This window comes from Neofelis nebulosa, chromosome 7, assembly GCF_028018385.1.
Source record: "Neofelis nebulosa isolate mNeoNeb1 chromosome 7, mNeoNeb1.pri, whole genome shotgun sequence".
Lineage (NCBI taxonomy): Eukaryota > Metazoa > Chordata > Mammalia > Carnivora > Felidae > Neofelis > Neofelis nebulosa.
In genome coordinates, this window is record NC_080788.1 from 13,735,473 (window position 1) to 13,757,852 (window position 22,380).

Consider the following 22,380-nt stretch of genomic DNA (forward strand, 5'->3'; position numbering starts at 1 on the left):
GAGCCCTATTTCCTTATCAGGAAGTGGGGATCAAAACCTAATTTGCTTTGTTGCTGTGGGTGTTGAATGTCATAGAAAACACCGAGTCCTGATATACTGTAATATCCTTTTTGTCTTACCTTCCACGGGGGAAGGAAACTCCCAACTGGACTATCCAACTGGACGAGCCAATAGGTGTCTCATGGATTGTTTTTTTAAAAAACATTTATTTATTTATTTATTTATTTATTTATTTATTTATTTATTTTTAGGGGAGTGCAAGTGGGGCAGGGGCAGAGCGAAGGGGACAGAAAATCCAAAGTGGGGTCCTCGCTGACAGGCTGACCTCAGCCGGCCTGATGTGGGGCTCAAACTCACAAACTGTGACATCACGACTTGAGCCCAAGTCAGACACTCAACGTACTGAGCCACCCGGGAGCTCCTGCTCCGTGGATTTGAATACAACCCAACTTTTTCCTATATCTTGCCTAAATTTTCCACAGGCATATACCTTTCTTGGATTACTGACATTTTGAAGATAGGCTATGCAAAGATGTATCTCCTTCTCTTGTGCTTGAAGTGGTCCTAATCCACACAAAAGTGGTTCTAATCTAAGTCGTCATCCATCTTAAATATGAAACCATGCTCCATTTGCCTTTCAAAATGTATACCAAGAAGTTTTCTGAAGTTCAGATAGTTTGAGAAATTTGGAATCCATTGTTGTAATGGCATAGTTAGGCATGTGGGATGATGACAAGGAAAGAAAATGGCATTTGTTGAATATGGAGTGTTCCATAGACCTCAACAACTCTTTAAGGTAGGTGCAGCCATTAGTATTAGGTGTCCCTACACATATTAGACTCCTCCTCCCCCAAATATCAATGGCTGAAGCAAGATAAAAGCTGATTTCTCCTTCACGTAAAAGAATGCAGAAGGCCAATACGTAAAAGGGCTCCATACATGTCCTTCTATCTTGATGTTCTGTCATCCTTAGCGTATCTCCTCATGGTTCAAAATAGCTGCTTGAGCTCCAGCTATCAAGTCTACATTCTAAGCAAGAAGAATGGGGAAAAAAACAAGGGCTGTATCCTCTCTCTTTTTTTAGAGAATTGTCCAGCTGTGTGATCTTTGGCTTTCACTTCTATCCCTTTTGCCAGAACTTAGTCTCACAGTCTCTACTAGCTATTAGACAGTCTGACAAAATATGGTTTTGGGCTGGGCAGCATGTGCTCAAACAGTTGGGAAAAAAGGACATCATGGGCAGCTATAAGTGCCTGCTGCAGTAGGTCCCTCACTTTTCAGAGGAGAGCGAACTGAGGGCCCATGCGTGAATTTGTGTATTCTGGTTATCTATTGGTTATCTATGGTCAGTCTACCCTGCTTATCTCTCTATTACTTAGTGACTTAAAACTACAAACATTTTCTTATGATCAATATTTTATGGGTCAGGAATTTGGGCGGGATTCTTTGGAGATGGCTCCTCTCTGTACCACGATGACTATGGCTTCATCTAGAGTGGCTTAAAGAGGGAGTGTGGCTGGGATCAACTGACTGGGATCAAATGTCTGAGGCCTCACTTCTGGTATCAGTTGGGTTCCTCAGTCTTTTCTATCTTGTGACCAATATTCACTTATTCACCACTTATTCACTCTCTTGCCTGGCTGGGGTGGCTGGAGAAGCTGGGGCTGGCCGGGCATCGGTCTTTCTCCCTAGTGTTTTTCCACATGGCTACTAGCTTGGGCTTCCTTACAGCATGGTGGTCTCTGAGAGTTGGATTGCTTCCAATGGTGACTGGCTTCTTCCAGAAAGGATGTTCTAAGAGACAAAGGCGAAAAGCTTCACGCAATTAGCCTTGGAAGTCACCCTCGTGCCACACCGCACTGAGGCCAATCTAGATTGAAGGGATAGGTGACTGAACTCCACACCTCTTTGCGAGGGGTAGCAAAACGTCTATAGCCATCTTTACCCTATCGCCAGTGACTGCTCAAGATACCAGCTAGAGAGCCAGTTGGTCACGCCTGGAACACAGACTTTCCCCTACACCGTGTGGGTCCAAGCAGCTTGTCTTGGTACTTTTAAAGAGCCAACTAAACAAGTTGAATTTTTTTTTTTTTTGAAGCGTGAAAAGTTATTGTTGGCTATAGGATAGCAGTAGGTAGTAAAAATCTGTGGCAATAATGTCTTTGTTGGGTGCACAGACTCCAGCCCTCAGTGGAGTGTGCCCTGAGGGTTTACACTCAGCTCCTCAAGCTAAGTCTTCTGCTAAGTGTAGCAGCTATAATTTTTTTTTATCTCCTCCCTCAAGCCCCTTCCCCCACCTCCTTCCAGCTGAACAACTGGGCTGCTGCTTCCCTGTCTCTTTCATATTTGTGAATACTCTCTCAGGTCTGGAAAATCAGATTGTCTCATTTAAATTTAATTTGAATTTCTGTTTGAAGAATCAACCTGAGACATCAAAGAGAATCCAAAAAATGCACTACAAAATAAATGATCAAATGACTTCTGAAAACATTGCACTTTTATATCTGGAAATATGGGATCAAAACTCCAATTTCTTTTATTGTTAAAATTAAAGAGAAACTTAAAAAGAAACTGCTGTATAAGTTTGACACCACATTTAACCAACAGACAAATTGTTACAACCTGGGAGGGTTATAACCATCAATGCACGCATTCTCTCTCTGATTCCAAATGAGCCTGATTCTCCCAGTCACTAAGCTTCAACTTGGGTTTTCCTGTTAGTTTTTTTCAAGTCAGAAAAATATCATGTAGAGTGGTCACAAAAGTCAGACTTACAATACTGGAAGAGTGAAGCTGTCAGTTTATCTGCTCAAAACAGGCTGAGTTTTGTGTTGAGATGCAGCCTTCTCAAACGATGATGTTACTTTAATCATTTGTGCATTCAATTTTTGAAGATCTGAAGCCCCTTTCCACTATTTTAATACATTTTAGAGGGGGGTATGAGAAGGTTCAGCGCCCTAGTGAATTAGCATTTACTGTGGGTCCTGGCAGGTGCTTGTGGAAACACACAAGACAAAAAGGGCATGTACTTTACCCTCAAGGGTGCGAACACAGCCTGCCAAGAAGAAGTGAGACGAGTACCTGGTAAATGAAGGAGTGATCACAACTTGTCCCATTACGAATCTGATGGGTGGTCGGGGCACCGGGGTGGCTCAGTCGGTTGAGTGTCCAACTTTGGTGTCTCCCTCTCGGCCTCTCCTCTGCTCAAACTGTCTCTCGAAAATAAGCATAAAAAAAAAAAAAGAATCTGATGGGCGATTAAACACTTGAGTCAGTAATACTTTAACTTCTCAAGAACAGCCCAAACTAATGGTAGAGAAGTCCTGGGTCCTAGGGACAAAAGTATCAGCGAAAGGTCATGGTCCAGAGAAAATACTACCCTTTTCAGCTCGGGTGGTTAGGGATGATTTCCTTGTCTTCTATTGACCAATAGGACTGGGTGGGGAGAATCGATAATGAAGAATTAAAGTCAAGAATTAAACTTTTTAAAGGAAGAAATAACTATGGCATTCTAGGAGAGGAGAGGATTCCTTCCAGGTGTCTGGGAGGTTGGCTTTTTTTATATTTAAGAAAACCACCTGATGGATTTTTGGCCGGTTCCAACTTGCCCTCTCTCTCCAGCTTGGGAGTCGAAGGAGAGGATTCTCACGAAGGCAACTGAATATGTCTGTTTAATACAGTTGCACCAATGTGAAATCTGTCCCTTGGCAACGCGGTTTGGGTTTCAGAATGACTAGAGAGACAAGAGAGAGAGTGACAAAGGGAAAGTGACTCTTGGTAGGAGAGTAAGCCTCGCCAACAAAGCAGCAAGTAGGACTTCAAAAGGTAGCAAAGCTAGAGAAGCTTCTGGAGGCAGGCAGCTTCGGGAGATCTAATATTGAAGCTTACATTGACTCCTATTCTGATATGTGCTGATATCCACCCCCCCCCACCCCTGCTTCATGCCATTGCCCTCACTGGCTCACGCAGAAAACCCCAGTAATGGTGCTGTTGGGGGAGAGTGGGGAAAAGGGGTCTTTCTGTGCTAGGGGCTATGGAGAGGGAGTCCCTAAGGACAGCCAAGCACAGGAAGTAGGATGCTGGTTATTAACTAGGCTACAGCAGCTAAGCACACGGCAGTGTGGACCCACACAGAAAGATGTGAGCCGCATATCCGTCCCGCCCCCGCCCCCAATTCCAGAAGGGGCTCACCCCTCAAGTGCACTATCTATGTTGGTATGTCTGTGAAAGAGCCTCGGGGGGCGGGGGTGGGGGCAGCCCTGCATTTGCAAGGCCATGAGCTAGTCAGGATTCTGACCCTCGGATCACGTGTGCATGCGTTTTAGAGACGCAGCAGTGTTCAAGTGGATACCAGAATGGTAATAATCAGCTTTCCTCAGAAAGGAAATGTCTCCATGCCTCTCTGGCAGCTCTCACTCCACATCAAAAAGCCCCTCGTGCGCTCCTCCTTCGACGCTGGCCGTGTCCCTGCGGGACACTGCACCGGATTTGTTTGGTCCTCTTTGTAATAAGTCCAGTAATAAGAGCTTCTACCCATCCTCCTGGGATTTTTTTTTGCTTTCTATTTCTGTGTTATGAACTCACTGTATGGATTTTGGAAGTTGTTATTTTAATTGAGCAGCCAAGCAACAGAGAATTGTCTGCCAGCCCGGACTCGGTAGAATCAGATTGTTCCGAAATGAGAAAAATCTCCAAGCGAAGGAGTTGATGGGGGAAGGTGGGGTGAGGGTGGGAGGGCCCCAAATCTCCACCTCAATCTCGTTTTATCCTTATCCCATCCAAGCTCATTAATCCTTGAAACTCACCCCCACTAGATTTCAAAAATGCCACCTAACCTCAGCATCGTTTCTTCCCAGGGATCAAGTATGTTTTCTTACCGAAAGGCTGGGATTGCAGGGTATCAAAACGAACTCGGCCAACGTGACTCAACTCTGGCCCCTGCCTCTATTCCCTTGGCCTCTGCCTCAGGCAAAATTCTCGTGGTCTTCTCCAGGTTCCCATCCCCACACCGCTGCCAAAGCTATTTTTCTTCATATCATGCCACTTCCTCGCTGGAAATGCCACCATGGCCAACTGTTGCCCTCCAGAATCTGGCTGCCTTCCCCTTCCCCCGCAAACCATCCTTCCACCGTTAAGCAGGTTAACCACGTAGAAACCTTCAAGAGTGAACTGGTCCTACCTCTCTACCTAACAGTTGGTATACGCTTTCTTTTTAAAGACAATATCGCCATATTTAATGGTTAGTGAAAGAACGTCCTGTCTTCAAAGGCTTGCATTGCAAAAGAGAACAGGGAATAAACAAGTATTTTCATAAATACTGTATCGTTCTTATGATGTTGACTTGAGGAAAATCAGCAACGACACAGTGTCCAGCCTGTAGCATGCGAACAAGGAAGGGATAAACCCAAAGGGATAAACAAAGCAAAAATACTTCGTTCTCTGAGGTTATGGTTTCACAGAATTTCAATAAATTGCATAATTATGCTATAATAAATTATAATTGTAGTGCATTATTATTTGCTCCACATACTACTATATAATTATTTATAATTAATTCTAGTGCAAAAAATAACTATAGTGGATGGGGTTGATGCATTGAAGTTCTATGGTCTTTACATGCCAAATAGCTAGCTAATGTGGAAACATATTATAAACTATTTTGCAAACTATTAAAAGAGTGAATTTTGTGGAGAAATATATTCTAAGTCATGGGATATTATTTCAACAAAGAAGCTTGATAATGAAATTTTTGAGCAACCAAGCATTGTAATAATGAGCTAACATCAAGGATAAGCTGGGACATTATTGGAATGCAGGGGGCACAGTGACGATATGGAGATCAGGCAGAGGGGGACAAGGCAGAAGGAGGAGGAACAGAGAGAGGAGTGGAGACGAGCTTGTCTATGTAGCAGTTGAAGAATGGAAAGGAGAGGGAATTGGGATAGAAGAAAAGAGACTGCAACTATAAGAGAGAGAGAAGGGAAATAAGAAAGAGAATCCCCAATTTTAACTTGTATAAGGATCCGCTTCTCATGGAGTCCAAGTTGAACCTTTGTGGATATTCGTTGAACCGTTTGGACCTCTCTAGTAATATATAGTTGACCAGGAAAATAATTCCTTTCTAGTCAATGGTGCAAACTTAAATTCAGAATCTACTTACCTGCTTTCACCGTACAAAGCTGCATAGACACAAGCAAGGGTATATTCCAGGGCAAAAATAAATCAACTCTGACCGCAACTGAAGATGATTCGAATAATAATAATTCAAGGTCATTTAAGTCTAGGCCATTAACGATGTATTCATTACACCTGGCACAAACTTGAGATGTTTTAAAAACATACTAACTCTATCAAATCTGCTCAGAATGAATGCAAAAAAAAAAAGATATAATCATAGTTAGTAGAGACGATTAAAGAAATCGAATATGATGAAAACCATGATGACACATTGCACTTGGGATGAATTGTTTGTTGGTCAGAGTTTTTTAAAGGACCAAGAGCCCATCTTACAACATGTAAAAGTCAGTAACCAAACGGGCAAATGGAAAAAATAATTGATGTAATTGCTTATGAACAAAAAGCACAAAACCACATGTCTAGCTCATGTGACAAGAACCCCTGCTCTGTTTTTCTAAATTGGAAAAAAAAAAAACCAAACTTGGCCTACATGAGGGACTAGAAGAAGGCCTGGAGCAGAGAGGTGTGCAGGATAGCACAAAAATGTGGTCGGAGAAGTAGATGGGGCCAGATGCTGGTACACATGCTGATGTAAGAAGTTTGAGTTTGATTTTGAGTGCAGTGGGAAGCACGGACTTAATCACGCTGGGGGCATGATCTGCTTTGTATTTGTAAAAGATCACTCTGGCGGCTATGGAAGAACACAATAAAGAGACATAAGCAATCAGTTAGGAGGCTACTGTTGTAGTCCAGTCAAGGAATGATGAGGGTTGGTCTTACGAGGAAGGAAGGAAGCAGAAATGGCTAGACTACAGATATAGTTTGGAGCAGAACTGGTACAATGTTGTAATATATTCGGTAGCAGTGGAGGGAAGCATTAATTTGGAAGAGGGCATCATCTAGAATAGCTCCCAGGTGCTGTGCTTGCCTTGCTCCTCTGAAGAGATGGTGGAACCATCTGAGATGGAGAAGCTTGGGATAGAGATAGGGATGGGTTATGGAGGGGACATGAGGAACCATGTTATTATATGTGGTGTTGTGGATGCTATGAGACCAGAGGCAAAGCTGGTGAAGGAGACAGAGTCAGCTGAATCAGATGAGTAACTGTGGGTGTTACCAACATGCACATGGCCCTAAGCCCTTGGCAATGGATGAGATCTTCTAAGACCACAGTATAGATAAGTGATTGAAGAAAGTCTACTCAAATGTCCTGAGGAATCACAGGAGGAGACGCCCATGAAAGAAACCAAGAAGGAGCAATTGGAGAAGTGGGGGGAAAATCAGGGTTATATTGGCACAGGTCAAAAGAAGACAGTGTTTGGAGAAGGGTGGAGAAATCAGCACTTTAAGTGTGGCTGAGCTTCAGTGAGAAGAGGATAGAAAAGGGTCCGTTGGTTTGGACGGCGTGGGGGATCATTAGTGATGCCAATAAGAGAAAATTCAGTGGATTGTTGAGTGGGATAGCAATGGGCTGAAGCCTGGATGAAATGAAAGTTAAATGGGGAACAGCTTCTGTGGACAACGGTGAGACGTGTCTCGTAACAGAGAGAAGAGAAATGAGATAGCGCCTGAAAGAGTCGCTGGGGTCCGAGGAGCATGATTTTTAATGAATGGGAGATGTTACAATATGTTGATGAGCTGGTGGGAATGTTGCAATAAAGAGGGGAAAATTGGGATGTGAGAAAGAGCGAGAGCATAACTGGAGAAATAATGTTCTTGATGAAAGCCTGTTCTGGAGAGTCTAGAGCCTGGGGGAACGGGGCGGGGGGTGGGGGGACACAGGGAAGGTACATATGGACCCAAGTGGATTTGTGATGGAGAGACACAAGAACATCTGGTGATGACTTTCATTTACTTGATCACCTAAGAGACATGATCATCAGATGATGGTAAGGTAGAGAGAAATGGCAAAGCAGGGGGGCTGGCAGCAAGGTGGAGGTGTGATATAATTGTGACAACAACAGAGAAACACGAAAGAGGTCCTGGTCTCCGTGGATCGCCTCATTTTAAAGTCAGGGTTTATTAATTTAGAATGACAACAATCTTCCTACAGAGTGATGTTCTGCAAAATCCCTTGGCTGCAGTGGTACAGGCACAAAAAGTGAATGGATATGTAGCTCTTTCTGGGTGAGTGCAGTGATGGGAAAGGAGAGCAAAGGATTTGAGCATCATTGAAAGGGAGTGATTGCAAGAATGAGCCATGGGTTCTTCCTGGTTATGAAGATAAGTGAAGAAAGGGATTCTACTTATCTAACAGAATGGGTAAAAAAATGGTACAGCTACATTGGAAAAAGTTAAACCCACTTCAACTGTAAGGTCCAGCCATTTCTCTTCTAGGACTTGAACATGAATATTCACTGCAGCTTTATTTGCAATTTATCAAGTTGTATACTTTGTATTTATGTCAATTATACCACATTAAAAATTCCCATGGTGAGGAAAAAAAAGGAGGGTGCTAATACAATAGTGAGAAAGGGATGGGATCAGTATTTAGACATCTCATCGTGGCTTAAAAATTGACTTCATGAGAGTATTTGAGCAACTGAACGCTAAGCATAGAAGTTATATTTGGAGAGTTATGTGCATAAATTCTTTGTTTCTGAGGTGGGGCCGTTTCCAGTGAAGTCAAGGTATGACATGGGAGTGGCAAATTAAATTGGAATGAGAGGGGATTGTCTTTAGGGAGCAGGAGGTCCAGGAACTGGGAGGTCTTTATGTTGTCTGACTTATCTATGTGCATATTAAAGGCGTCAGAAATGATATCAGAGTCAACATAGAGAAATATGAACCAGGAGCTAACACATTCAGTAAACTGGGGAGTCGCTGGGAGGCTGGTAGATGGTAGCAACAAAGAAAATTCAGGAATGGTAAGCCAGATGCTGCCGATCTAAGAGTAGGTTATTACAAGCTGGGTTTTAGAGGTGTAATGGTGTGACCATGGCAGTGGGGTTCAAGAAGCTCAGAGATCCCAGGTTCCTTTGAAGGAATAGTTCAAGGAGACAATGGAGAAGTTCCTCTTCCCAGAGGAGGTTGCTGCAGAGCGGGGAGAGGAGGGCTTTGGGAAGGAGTTGTTGAACAAAGCACACGAGGCTGATGCATCAAGGGTTGGTGTTCTGGCAATCACTAGCCTACAGTGTGAGGCATGGTCGTTACTTATTTATTTCTGCTTGCTTTATTTTAAATAGCTTACCACCTGTTAATGAGTTTCTAAATCTAATTGTTTCCTTTTGCCTGATTTTAAGTTTTATACAAATGGAATAATACTGTGTGTATTCTGCTGTTGTGTCTCCTTTCTCTCAACTTTATGTTTTAGAGACATGTTCTTGTTCATGCGTAGACCTGTAGTTTATTGATTTTTTATTGCTGTTTAGTTTGGATGTGCCCTCTTTTATTCATCCATTTCTACTGTTGATGGACATTTGTGTTGCTTTCACTTTTTTTTTTTTTTTGGCTGTAAGAAACAATGCTGCTATAAGCACTTGCTACACGTTTCATAATGCAAATATGAAGAAATCTTTCTAGATTTTATGCCTAATAGAACAGCTGGATCATAGTGTATATACATGTCCAACTTTTTTTTTAATGCTTTTTATTTATTTTTGAGACAGAAAGAGACAGAGCATGAGCAGGGGAGGGCCAGAGAGAGAGGGAGACACAGAACCCGAAGCAGACTCCAGGCTCTTAGATGTCAGCACAGAGGCCGACGTGGGGCTCAAACCCAAGAACCGTGAGACTATGACCTGAGATGAAGTTGGATGCTTAACGGACTGAGCCACCCAGGTACCCCCATGTCCAACTTTTTAATTCGATGCCAGATTGCTGTCAAAAGTGGTTGGTCCACTTTACACTCGGCCATTCCCCATCCTTACTAACACTTGGAGTGTCTGATTGCTAAGTTTTGTTATTTTGTTGGGTTGAAAGTCTTTCTTGGGCTTTTAGTTTTCATTTCCCTATTGCCAGTGAGGTTTTCATTTGTTTATTGACCAGCCAGTCCAGCATGTCTTTCTTTTTTTTATTTTATTTAAAAAAATTAACGTTTATTTGTTTTTGAGAGAGGGAGAGAGAGAGAGAGAGAGAGAGAGAGAACGAGTTGAGGAGCAACAGAGAGAGAGGGAGACACAGAATGAAAAGCAGGCTCCAGGCTCTGAGCTGTCAGCACAGAGCCCAATGCAGGGCTCACACTCACAAACCATGAGGTCATGACCCAAGCCGAAGTTGGACACTTAACCAACTGAGCCACGCAGGTGCCCCAGTCCAGCATGTCTTTTTACTAGCTGTGAGAATTTGAGTGAGTTGCTTTACTTCCTGGATTTTTCTTCATCAGTTAAAGGAGAATAATATTATACGTCACACAAGATATTGCCCTTTAGAGAGGACTTACCATTATTAAAATGATATTTACTTAGCTTACTTGTGGATATCACTTGGACCAGTGTTGCTCTTGGGAGTAGGTCACTGGGGAGAATATGGAAGTATTCTGAGAAGATTGGGAGAAACAAGAAGCCTGAATCAGGTGGTAAAACAAGGAAGCAAACAAACAAAAAACATAAAACAAACAACAACAAAAAAGAAAACAACAACAAATAAAACCCAAAAACCCTAAAGTTCATTTTTCTTTAAGGTAACTTTGACAGCTTTAAAAAGAAACCTTAAATTTCAGTGGCTTAACAAAATACAGTTTCTTATTCCTGCATTTTCAGTTAAGAAACTGCTTTTGTCCAGTTGGTTTATGAAACCGGGCTCCAGTCACATGACTCTATTATGCCCTCAGGCCATCGAGTCCCATGCTTCCTGCCGGCAACAGAGGAAATAAAGCATCAGGAGGTCCTGACGCCCACCCACTTATTGAAAGTCCATACTGTGAAAGGAAATTTCTCTTCCGGTCTCATTTCTTCGGTTAGATATAGTCACATGGCCACATCTGTATGCAAGGGGACCTCAGAAATGTAGCCCTGGCTTGGGCTGCCATCTACCAGCAACAGCAGCATGTTATGAAAGGTAGATCAAGTTATACACAGTGTTAACCCATTTTTCCATCCCTCCCCATCATTGTGAAGACAAGGATAGGTGGTGTTGTCATCCTACCATCTCACCCCCACTTAGGCATCATGATTCCACTGTTAATGTTGAATCCCCTCTTAATGTTCATTTTATTTTATTATCTTCTTTTATTTTTTACACTTTTACTGAGACATAACTGACTTACAACCTTATGGAAGCTTAAGGTATACCATGTGTTGAATTATGCACTTATATATCACAAGATGATTAGCATTGTAGCTTTTGCTAACACCTCTATTGCCTCACATAATTTGTAATCCTGTTTTGAGGTGAGAATGTTTAAGATCTATTGTCTTGGCAACTTTCAAGTGTATGATACAGAATTGTTGACTACAATCACCAGGCTCTACATTAGATCCCTCCAATTTATTCATCTTATAACTGGAAGTTGATACTCTCTGACCAATATCTCCCCATTTCCCCTGTCCCTCAGGCCCAGGTAACCACAATTCTACTCTCTGTTTCTAAGATTTTGGCTTATTTATTTCTCTATTCTTATTTATTTATTTATTTATTTATTTATTTATTTATTTATTTATATTTTAGAGAGTGAGAGTGGGAGAGAGAGATAGAACGAGGGAGAGAATCTCAGTCAGGTTCCATGTTCAGTGTGGACCCTGGTGCAAGGCTTGATCCCATGACCCTAGGATCATGACCTGAGCTGAAATCAAGAGTCAGACGCTTAACAGAGTGAGCTACACAGTTGCCCCTTGGCTTTTTTAGATTCCACATTATTAGTGATATAATACAATATTTGTCTTTCTCTTGCTGTCTTATCTCACTAAATTCACAAGTTCTATCTATTGAAAATAGTAGGATTTTCTTCTTTCTCATGGCCAAATACTATTTCGTTGTACATACATATGATATCTTCTTTATCCATTTATCCATCAATAGATCCTTAAGTTTTTTCTATACCTTGGGTATTGTGAATAATGCATCAATAAATGTGGGAATGCAGATATCTTTACAACATCCTATCTTCATTTCCTTTGAATAGGTGTCCAGAAGTGGAATTGCTGGATCATATGGCAGTTAATTTTAAATTTTGGAGAAACTTCCATTCTGTTATCCATAGTAGATGAATCAATTTACATTCCTGCCAACAGTGAACAACTGTTTCCTTTTCTTCACATCCTCCCCAACATTTGTTACATCTTGTCTTCTTGGTGATAGCCATTCTAACAGGTGTGAAGTGATATCTTATTGTGATTTGGATTTGCATTTCCCTGATGATTAGTGGTGTTGAACATCCTTTCATGTACCTGTTGGCCATCTGGATGTCTTTGGGAAAATGTGCATTTAGTTCCTCTGCCCATTTTTTTTAATAGGATTTTTTTCAACATGAGTTTTTATATGTTTTGGATATTAACATCTCATCAGCTCTATACTTTGTGGATAGAGTTCCCCATTTCATAGGTTGCCTCTTCATTTTTTTTTCTTTAACTTTCCAGAAGACTTTAGCTTTTTAGTGTTGTTCCACTTATGGATTTTTGCTTTTTTTGCTTATGCTTTTGGTGCAACATCTACAAAATCATTGTCAAAAATCAATGTCAAGGAACTTTCCCCTATGTTTTCTTCTAGAAGATTTATGGTTTTAATCCTTATATTTAAGTCTGTAATTCATTTTGGGTTAATTTTTGTAAGTGGTGTAAGATAGGGGATCCACATGTGATTATCCAATTTTCCCAACACTATTTGTTGAAAAGCCAATTCTTTCTCCATTAAGTATTCTTGGTTACCTTATAAAATATTAGTTGACCATATATGCAAGGGTGTATTTCTAAGCTCTTGATTCTATTCTATAACTTTCTGTGTCTATTTTTATGCCAGTACTATATTGTTTTGATGACTCGAGCTTAGTAGTATAATTTGAAATCAGAAAGTAAAATCCTCTTATGTTTTTTCTCACAAATGCTTTGTTTGGCTCCTTCAGGTGTTCTGGGATTTCATGAAAATTTTAAAATTGCTTTTCTCTATTTCTTTTTAAACTTTTTTTTTAACATTTTATTTATGTTTGAGAGACTGGGAGAGACAGAGCGTGAGCAAGGGAGGGACAGAGAGAGGGAAACATAGAATTTCGAAGCAGGCTCCAGGCTCTGAGCTGTCAGCACAGAGCCCGACACGGGGCTCAAAGTCACAGACCATGAGATCATGACCTGAGCCGAAGTCAGATGCTCAACCAACTGAGCCACCCAGGTTCCCCTGCTTTTCTCTATTTCTGTGGGGAAAAAATGCCACCAGAATTTCCACAGGGATTATACTCAATCTATAGATGGCTTTTGGTAATACGGATATTTTAACAATATTAATTCTTGTGATCCATGCACATGAGATTTATTTATTTCATTTATTTGTGTCTTCTTTAATTTGTATCTTCAGGGGCGCCTGGGCGGCTCAGTCGGTTAAGCGTCCGACTTCGGCTCAGGTCGTGATCTCTCGGTCCGTGAGTTCGAGCCCCGCGTCGGGCTCTGTGCTGACAGCTCAGAGCCCGGAGCCTGTTTCAGATTCTGTGTCTCCCTCTCTCTCTGCCCCTCCCCTGTTCATGCTCTGTCTCGCTCTGTCTCAAAAATAAATAAACGTTAAAAAAAAAATTAAAAAAAAATAAAAAAAATAATTTGTATCTTCAAAGTCACATATTTTCAATGTACCGAGTTTTCATTTCTTTGCTGAAAATAATTCCTAAGGATTTTATTGTTTTTGACACCATTGTGAATGGGATACTTTTTATTTCAGATATTTAATTTTTTGTGTATAGACATGCAGCTGATTCTGTGTATTGATTTCGCATCTGCAACTTTATTTATTTATTACTGAATTTATTAATTAGTTCTAATAGCATTTTGGTGAAGTCTTTAGGAATATATGTATTCATAACATCTGTGAAAAAAGCAATTTTACTTCTTCCTTTTTGATTTGGAGGCCTTTTACTTCTTTTTCTTTCCTGATGGCTTTGGCTAGGACTTCCAGTACTATAGTGAACAGAGTGGTGCCGATAGGCACCCATGTCTTCTTCGTGATCTTAGAGGGAAAGCTGTCCTCCTTTCGCTATTAAGTACAATGTTAGCCTCAGGCTTCTTTTAAATAGGTTTTAGTGTACTGAGGTGTGTTCCTTATATGCCCAATCTGTTGAGAATTTTTGTCATGGAAAGATGTTACAGTTTGTCCGATATTTTATCTGCATTCATTGATACAATGATTGGTTGATACAAATGACTTTTATCTTTTATTCTACTAATATGGTGTATCACATTTATTGATATGTGTTTGTTGAACCATTCTTGCATTCCAGGGATAAAACACGGTGCGATCCTTTGGTTTGTTTGTTTGTTTTTAATATTTATTTATTTCTGAGAGAGAGAAGGAGAGAGACAGAGTATGAGTGGGGGAGGGCAGAGAGAGAGGGAGACACAGAATTTGAAGCAGACTCCAGGCTCCGAGCTGTCAGCACAGAGCCCGGCGTGGGGCTTGAACCCATGAACAGTGAGATCAAGACCTGAGCAGAAGTTGGATGCTCAACTGACTGAGCCACCCAGGCGCCCTGTGTATGATCCTTTTTAATGTGCTGTTGAATTCAGTTTCCTAACATGTTTAGAAGTTTTTCCGTCTATATTCATCAAGGATATTGGCCTGTAGGTTTCTTTCCTTGTAGTGTCCTTATCTGGTTTTGGAATTATCAGCAAATTATTGGGTCATGCTGGACTTATAGAACAGTTTGAGATTATTCCCTCTTCTTCAATTTTTTTGAAAGAGTTGAGAAGATTGGTGTTAAATCTTCTTTAATTGCTTGGTATAATTCACCAGTGAAGCCATCTGGTCCTAGGACTTCCTTTGCTGGGAGGTTTTTGTTTACTGATTCAATCTTACTACTCATTATTGGTCTATCAGATATTTTATTTCTCCATGATTCAGTCTTGATACGTTACATGTTTCTAAGAATTTATCCCTTTCTTCTAGATTATCTAATTTGTTTGCATATACTTTGTTCAAATAGACTCTTATGATCCTTTGTATTTTTGTTGTATCAGCTGTAATATTGTCATCTTCCTTTCTCCCTTCCTTCCCTTCCTCCTTTCCTTCTTTTATTTTTTTCTTGCCATCTTTCTTTCTTGTCTGTCTCTATGTCATTTATTTCCTCTCTGATCTACATTATTTCCTCCCTTCTTCTAACTTTGTGTTTAGTTTATTTTTCTTTTCTTTTTTTAAAGTTTTTTTTTTTCAATTCATTTTAGGAGAGACAGAAAGTGGGGGAGGGACAGAGAGAGAGGGAGAGAGAGAATCCTATGCACTAATAGTGTGGAGCTTAACATGGGGGTAGGTCCCACAGACTGTGAGATCATGACCTGAGCTGAAATGAAGAATCAGACACTTAACCCACTGAACCACCCAGTTGCCCCCATTTTTCTTTTCTAATACCCTAGGGTGTTAGGCTTAGATTAGTTTAGGCTGTTTATTTGAGATATTTTTGTTTATGTTTCCTTAATATAAGCATGTATTGCTGTGAACACCCTCTTAGCACTGCGTTTGTTACATCCCATAGATGTCACTAGGTTGTGTTTGCATTTTCCTTTGCATCAAGGTATTTTTGATTTTTTTTTATTTCTGTTTTGATCTATCCATTGGTTGTTCGAGGCTGTGTTGTTTCATTTCCAGATGTTTGTGATTTTCCAGATTTCCTTCTGTTACTGATTTCTGGTTTCATACCATTGTTGTCAGAAAAGATCCTTGGTATGATTTCAGGTTTTTTTTAATTATTCTAAGACTTGTTTTTTGACCCTTCACATGATCTACCCTGGAGTACGGTCCATGTGTGGTTGAGAAAGATGTGTTTTCTATACAGAACAGAGTGTTCTGTATATGTCTTTGAGGTCCATTTGGTCTAAAGTACAGTTCAAGTCCATTTCCCGTATTGATTTTCTGTCTGGATGATCTATCTATTGTTGAAAGCGGGGTATTGATGTTCTCTATTATCACTGTATTGTTGTCTATTTCTACCTTCAGATGTTAGTATTTGCTTAATATGTTTAGGTGTTCTGGTGTTATATGCATGTATATTTATAATTGCTGCATCTCGTTGATGAATTGATCGCTTTATCATTACACAATGACCTTCTTTATCTTGTTACTGTCTGTTGTTGTTGTTGTTGTTGCTGTTTGTCTTAAAATCTGTCTTGTCTGATATAAATATAGCTATTAGTGCTTTGTCTTGGTTTTCACCTGGATGGCATATCTTTTTCTATTCCTTCGCTTTGAACCTCTGTGTTTCTTTAAAGCTGACATGAGTCTTTTACGGGCAACAGAGACTGGGGTCTTATTTTTTACCCATCCAGCCACTTTGGCATGATTAGTATTGATTCTTATATTCTCTGGTCATGGCTCACACACTTTGACTTGATGGTATTGCACTGGAGACTTCTACTGTAGTTCAGCAGAGGAGAGCATTGTGGGAGTCTTGCCCTGCTGCTTGCTTGGTGCAACGGTCTTCTAACAGGCTGTTTAGAGTCTTGAGGTCTGGTTACATGGCTATTTCAGCAGGCCTGTGAAGGAGGAATGACAAGACCTGAAAAGAGGTGGGGGAGTGGTAAGAAGAGAGGGAGAACTACTTACTGCCTGAGCAAGGCCTACCTCAGTAGGTGAAGGGAGGGCTGATTAGAGGGCCGCCACCTTGCACAAGTTCTACCTGGCCTTCTGAATTGTGGCCAGGTGTGAACTATAGGATGGAGGGGGGCCCAAAAGTTGTGGAGGTAAGAATCATGGGGAAGGGCCCAATACCTCAGTCTACAGGCTTTAGCGAAGCATGTTCCATTTCCCCATAGAATCGATTGCTGTTTTCTCTGAGCCCGGTTATTACTTTCCACACACCCCCATTATGGGATTATCACATTGCCTTGGAATTACCCCTCACCCCTAGACTGCTCATTTTTCAATGACGAGGACGATGTAATTTCATCTCTGAGACTCACTTTTCTCTACACCACCCTTTACTCTACCCTCTATCCCAAACCTAGGGATTGGCATGTTAATGGATCTTAAATAAAAATCTGTTGAGTGGATGAATGGATGAGTGAATTATTCACATCAATTTTGAATAAACAGCAATAAATAATCTGTATTTTGAAAGGTTTTTATTTTTGAGAGAGAGAGAGAGAGAGAGAGAGAGAGCAGCGGAGGGGCAGGGTGGTGGTGGTGGTGGGAACAGAGGATCCAAAGCAGGATCTGTGCTGACAGCAGAGAGCCTGATGCTGGGCTTGAACTCACGAACCACGAGATCATGACCGGAGCCTATGTTAGACCCTTAACTGACTGAGCCACCCAGGTGCCACTGATCTGCATTTTTTGACCCGAGTCACCGATTTCTTTTCTGCGGGAACCCCTTCAGACTTCATTTTGTTTGAGACTTTTTCCAGTTTGGAAAATGTTAAATTCAGGACACTGGTAATCTGTACTTCCTCAAGGTTCCAAAAAAAAAAAAAAAAAAAAAAAAGGTGTTTTTTTTTTTTTTTTTTTCTTTGAACAAGTCCCTTTCAGTATTAGACAGTGCTAGACTATGTACTGGTATTGAAAGGAGAGAAAAAAATCCAATCCGTTCCGAGTTGGCCATTAGCATTTTTTTTTAACTTATTTGGGAGGGAGTTATAAACATAGCATGTGGAGAAGAGAAGGCAGCTGTGGAGGCTGGGACAAATCACTGAAAATGGAAATAGTTAGCAGAAACCTTGATGGAGAACGACGCTGCCTCTGCATCCGTTAGGGAGCGCGCGGGGCAGTGTGCTGTGAGGTGGGCGATTTGCACTAACAGGAGTGCTAATATGATGTATTAAATGTCAGACCTGCATCGCCGGGTATGTGTCTCTCTCCTGTGGTACCGCCTGTTTATGCTTATTCAGCCCTTTGAATAATTTAACACATTTCATACTCTAAATTACTCCCCGCGATTTGATGGGGCTCCTGGCAGTTGACTTGAAACGCTCATTGTTAGGTCAACATAGGGTCCCAGCTTCTGCTCCATAGAAGTACCCCGCCTACTTTGGAAAAACATAATTAGTTTTCTCTGTGGATCTCCTGGAGGTTGGGGTGGGGTGGGCGAGTGGGTGGGGGGGGGAGCCACGGGGTAGACACTGCGTGCGTTCATGCGATTGTCAGTCCAGAAAATGCCAGGGATCCAAAGGTTAAAAATTTAATGGGGCAGGAAGCTGGCCTTCAAGAGAAGGAAGAGTTGAAGGGCAGCAAAAACAGTTGGAGTTTGTGGTGCAGATGGGTGTGTATGATAAATTACCCTAATTTAGTCAGTACTGACAGTGGCTGAATTCTCCTTTCAACGTAATCCTTACATGCTAGTGGCCTGTCCCAGCGAAGACGGGTCACAGTGGTGTTGGAAAAGCACCGTGGTGCTGAGTAATTTGTCCAAGTGAAATAGAGAATCTCTAGTCGACTGGGAGCCTCTTTGCTCCTCAGTGTTTTCCTCAGTTTACCTGTGTGTAAGCTGCAGTGATGATACAAAGTCCCTGCAAGTCTTGATTAGTTTTCCTGCTCTCCCTGGAACCGCAGGTTCCACGCATATAAGAAAAAAAAAAAAATTAAACTTTCTTTGCTCAGAGCTGGAGGTACATTGGTTTCTTTAATGTTCCGAGAATGTGGTTTTAAGAAGTATCTTTCCCTTCACCCTTTTCTCCCTCTCTCGTCTGCGACCCCCAGGATGGAAAGGGTATGGTCTTTGTGAACGGTGAGCGTTTTCAATTAGGACTTAAAATCTTACCTTTGATGATGCATCACCTTGAGTGAAATCCCGAGTATTCTAACGACCCCGGCCAGCCAATGTGGCTGCAAACTGATGATGCAAGAGTCCAGGGGCTCAGCTCTTTGTTATGTGACAGCAGGACTCTGATTGACTGTACCCTCTGGGTTTGAATGCCTCCACCGCTCTCTGGATATGCTGAAAAATCTTCCCGGGGATTTGAAGTCTTACATATACTGAGACTCCAGAATGAAGTGTTCGCTTATCATCCATTCCCCCCCCCCCCTTTTGAAATAGTCTGAGCCTGCATTGTAACCTTAGGTCAAAACTATTTGGGGTGGTGGAAACTCATGATAAACACATGCTTTTGAAGGTTAGAATGCCATCGGTTTAAGAACATCAGATTAACCTTTTTATTTAAAAATTAAAAAAAAAAAAAAAACAACTCTCCGAAGGGATAGGAAGACCAAATGTGTGCCTATGTGTATCTATACCTACATGCATGCACTAATCATACTCGAACACAAAAAAAGAAATGTTTGCACGCCAAAATATATAGACAACTATTTTGAACTATTTTGTGAAGAAATTAATGATATTTTGAATACCTAGCAGTCTTAAAAACACTGTATATTTGTCGTCCTTTGCTACAAAGGGAAGAAACATTTTATCCTTTATCTGAAAGTCTGTTTTATTTCTAACAAGAAAGGGAACAATTATATTTTCTTAGAAATGAAGTCGCTCCATTTCATGGAGTAAGCCTCTTGGATAACCATCCCAACATATATTTATGGAATATCTTCAAAATGTAAAAACATTCCCTTTGCTGGTATGATTACTTTGTTCTTTCATGAAAGCTTTAGGCCTTTGTTCCCCTTTTTGGCCAAAGAGGTACAGTGGATGTATAATATTCATTTGTTACATTAACTTTACTCAGAAGGACAGCCACAGTTTTTCTCAATAAATACACTACACCCATTAGAAAAATTATATCGGTGTTGTGATATCCGTTTGGGGCATTTTTCTTCCCAAGTGGAAGAAAGTTGCCTTTAGTAAGTCTATCATCAAAAGGAGCACCTTTAAATTCCCCCTTTATTTTATTTATTTATTTTTAGTATGAAATTTATTGTCAAATTGGTTTCCATACAACACCCAGTGTTCATCCCAAAAGATGCCCTCCTCAATACCCATCACCCACCCTCCCCTCCCTTCCACCCCCCATCAACCCTCAGTGTATTTTTAAGAGTCTCTTATGTTTTGGCTCCCTCCCTCTCTAACCTTTTTTTTTTTCCCTTCCCCTCCCCCACGGACTTCTGTTAAGTTTCTCAGGATCCACATAAGAGTGAAAACATATGGTATCTGTCTTTCTCTGTATGACTTACAAAGTCCCCCTTTAGGTTTCTATACATCTGCTGTTTAGTGGACACATGGCAAATTACTGTATTAACTGCCTGTACTACAAGGGACCCCTCCCCTCAGCCCAGTGCTGGAAAAATCTAGTTATGATTGAGCTGGGTTTTTTCCCTATTGGTGGCCAGTAATAGGGGTGGTGTTCATCAGCAGGGAATTGACACGTTTGCGGCTGTGCATAATGCACAAAGGGTTCGGGGGCCTCGGGTCTGTGGGGACAGTGTATTTGCAAGATTTATTCTGCAGGGAAACTGAGCATCTGGACCTCAACCACCCAGAGGGCAGTTACGTGACGTCTGAAGGTGGCATTTCTCAGGATCCATAATCCCACTTGAATGCGCAAGTACCTTTGGCTTGTAGCATTTGGGTAGCAGGTATTAGTGTCCTTAACTTTTAGCTCATTCTCTCCAAGATTATTTTTCACCAAGGGTCAAGGTGTCCATTCACTGAGATGTGCAGTTTTTATACCTTTTGCCTGTAAACAATAGATTTTCCACATGGAAAGAAAGGGCAAATACAATGTGCTGTCACTTTTGACTCAGTGGATAGATGCGGCACGCTGTCTCTATTATTTTTCCTGCAGCTTGTTGGTGACTGTTGCTAAGTAATGCTTTTTCTGCTAAGCATCAGGGATCTAATGGGAGGGTTTGGAGACTAGGTTCCATTATATAATTAGCCCTTGATGTGTTCCAGAATCTCACCTATCTGTGTGCAGGAGAGAGAAAAATGTCCCGGGCCAATCCCCAGGAACAGTTGTGGCCGGACCGTGCAGTGACCGCACAGAATTAAAAAAAGTAGCCTACTCCTGATAACTCAACCCTTGGTATTTTGCTGCGAATATCAACCAGCGTTATTTTCTTGGGGATTTGCAGCTGGCAGAAAATAGAGAAGTGTCAGAAACACCTGTAGAAATGGGAAAGCTTGGCGGCACCCTCATCCGACGACTACATTATCCTCGGAAAGTGGAGACTTCACAGAAGAGAAACAAACAAACCACCCATGACCTCCGGAAACTTCTGGAGCGGCTCTGGGGTTGTACCAAGGTGTGTGTGCACAAAGGAGGACCCACTACCCTCTGTTGTTTTCAGGGGTGTCCTGAGGGAGCAAAAGGGAGAATGGGGGCTTGTCCTTATTTTTAACCCTGCCAAGACTCTGAAAAGATTTCTTCTGATGAGTTTGTACTAAGAGCCCATCTTCTGACCAGGGCTGAAGATTTGGTATGTAAGTGGTTCTTAGTAGCAGGATGTTTCATATGATGTTATTTTCCATCTCCTATCTGGCCTAAGAATAATGGGCTGGTTTGGTGCTTACCTTGTATGATATGAAAGGAAACCAAAATATACTCCTGGAACAGCTCAGTCATTAATCTCATTAGGTGTGGATGGATAAGATTATTGAGATTAATTGCCTTGACTCCAACTCCCAAGATCTGAAGAGTGAAATGAGTTAATTGCAGAGTCACCAGAATTCTTGGCTATGAGCTATTGCTTGTTGTGAGCAACAGTTCACCAGTGTGAGGCATTGTGGGAGGCCAGCTGCCTTCACCTACATTTCTAATGATTTCACCGGGTTCAGAGGTCCTGTGTAAACACTGTTTGTGACCAGGAATTATTCCATGCGAAGTTATCAAAGCAGGACATTATTTTTTGCTCAACTAACCAGTATGTAAATTCACCTCTTTAAACCACTTAAGGAGGGCAGGGAGTATTAGCAAATCTATCCTGGCTGAAGCATAAATTGCGGGAAGGGCCAAGATAAAGTGCAGATGAAATTTTCACGTGCTAAGTGGAAATGCATTTCTCAGGGTACAGAGAATGTGAGAGAGATGAGCCTACAGGGAGGGCTCAGTCAGTTAAGCGTCCAACTTCAGCTCAGGGCACGATCTCGTGGTGCCTGAGTTCGAGCCCCGCGTCGGGCTCTGTGCTGACAGCTCGGAGCCCGGAGCCTGCTTCAGATTCTGTGTCTCCCTCTCTCTCTGCCCCTCCCCTGCTCTTGCT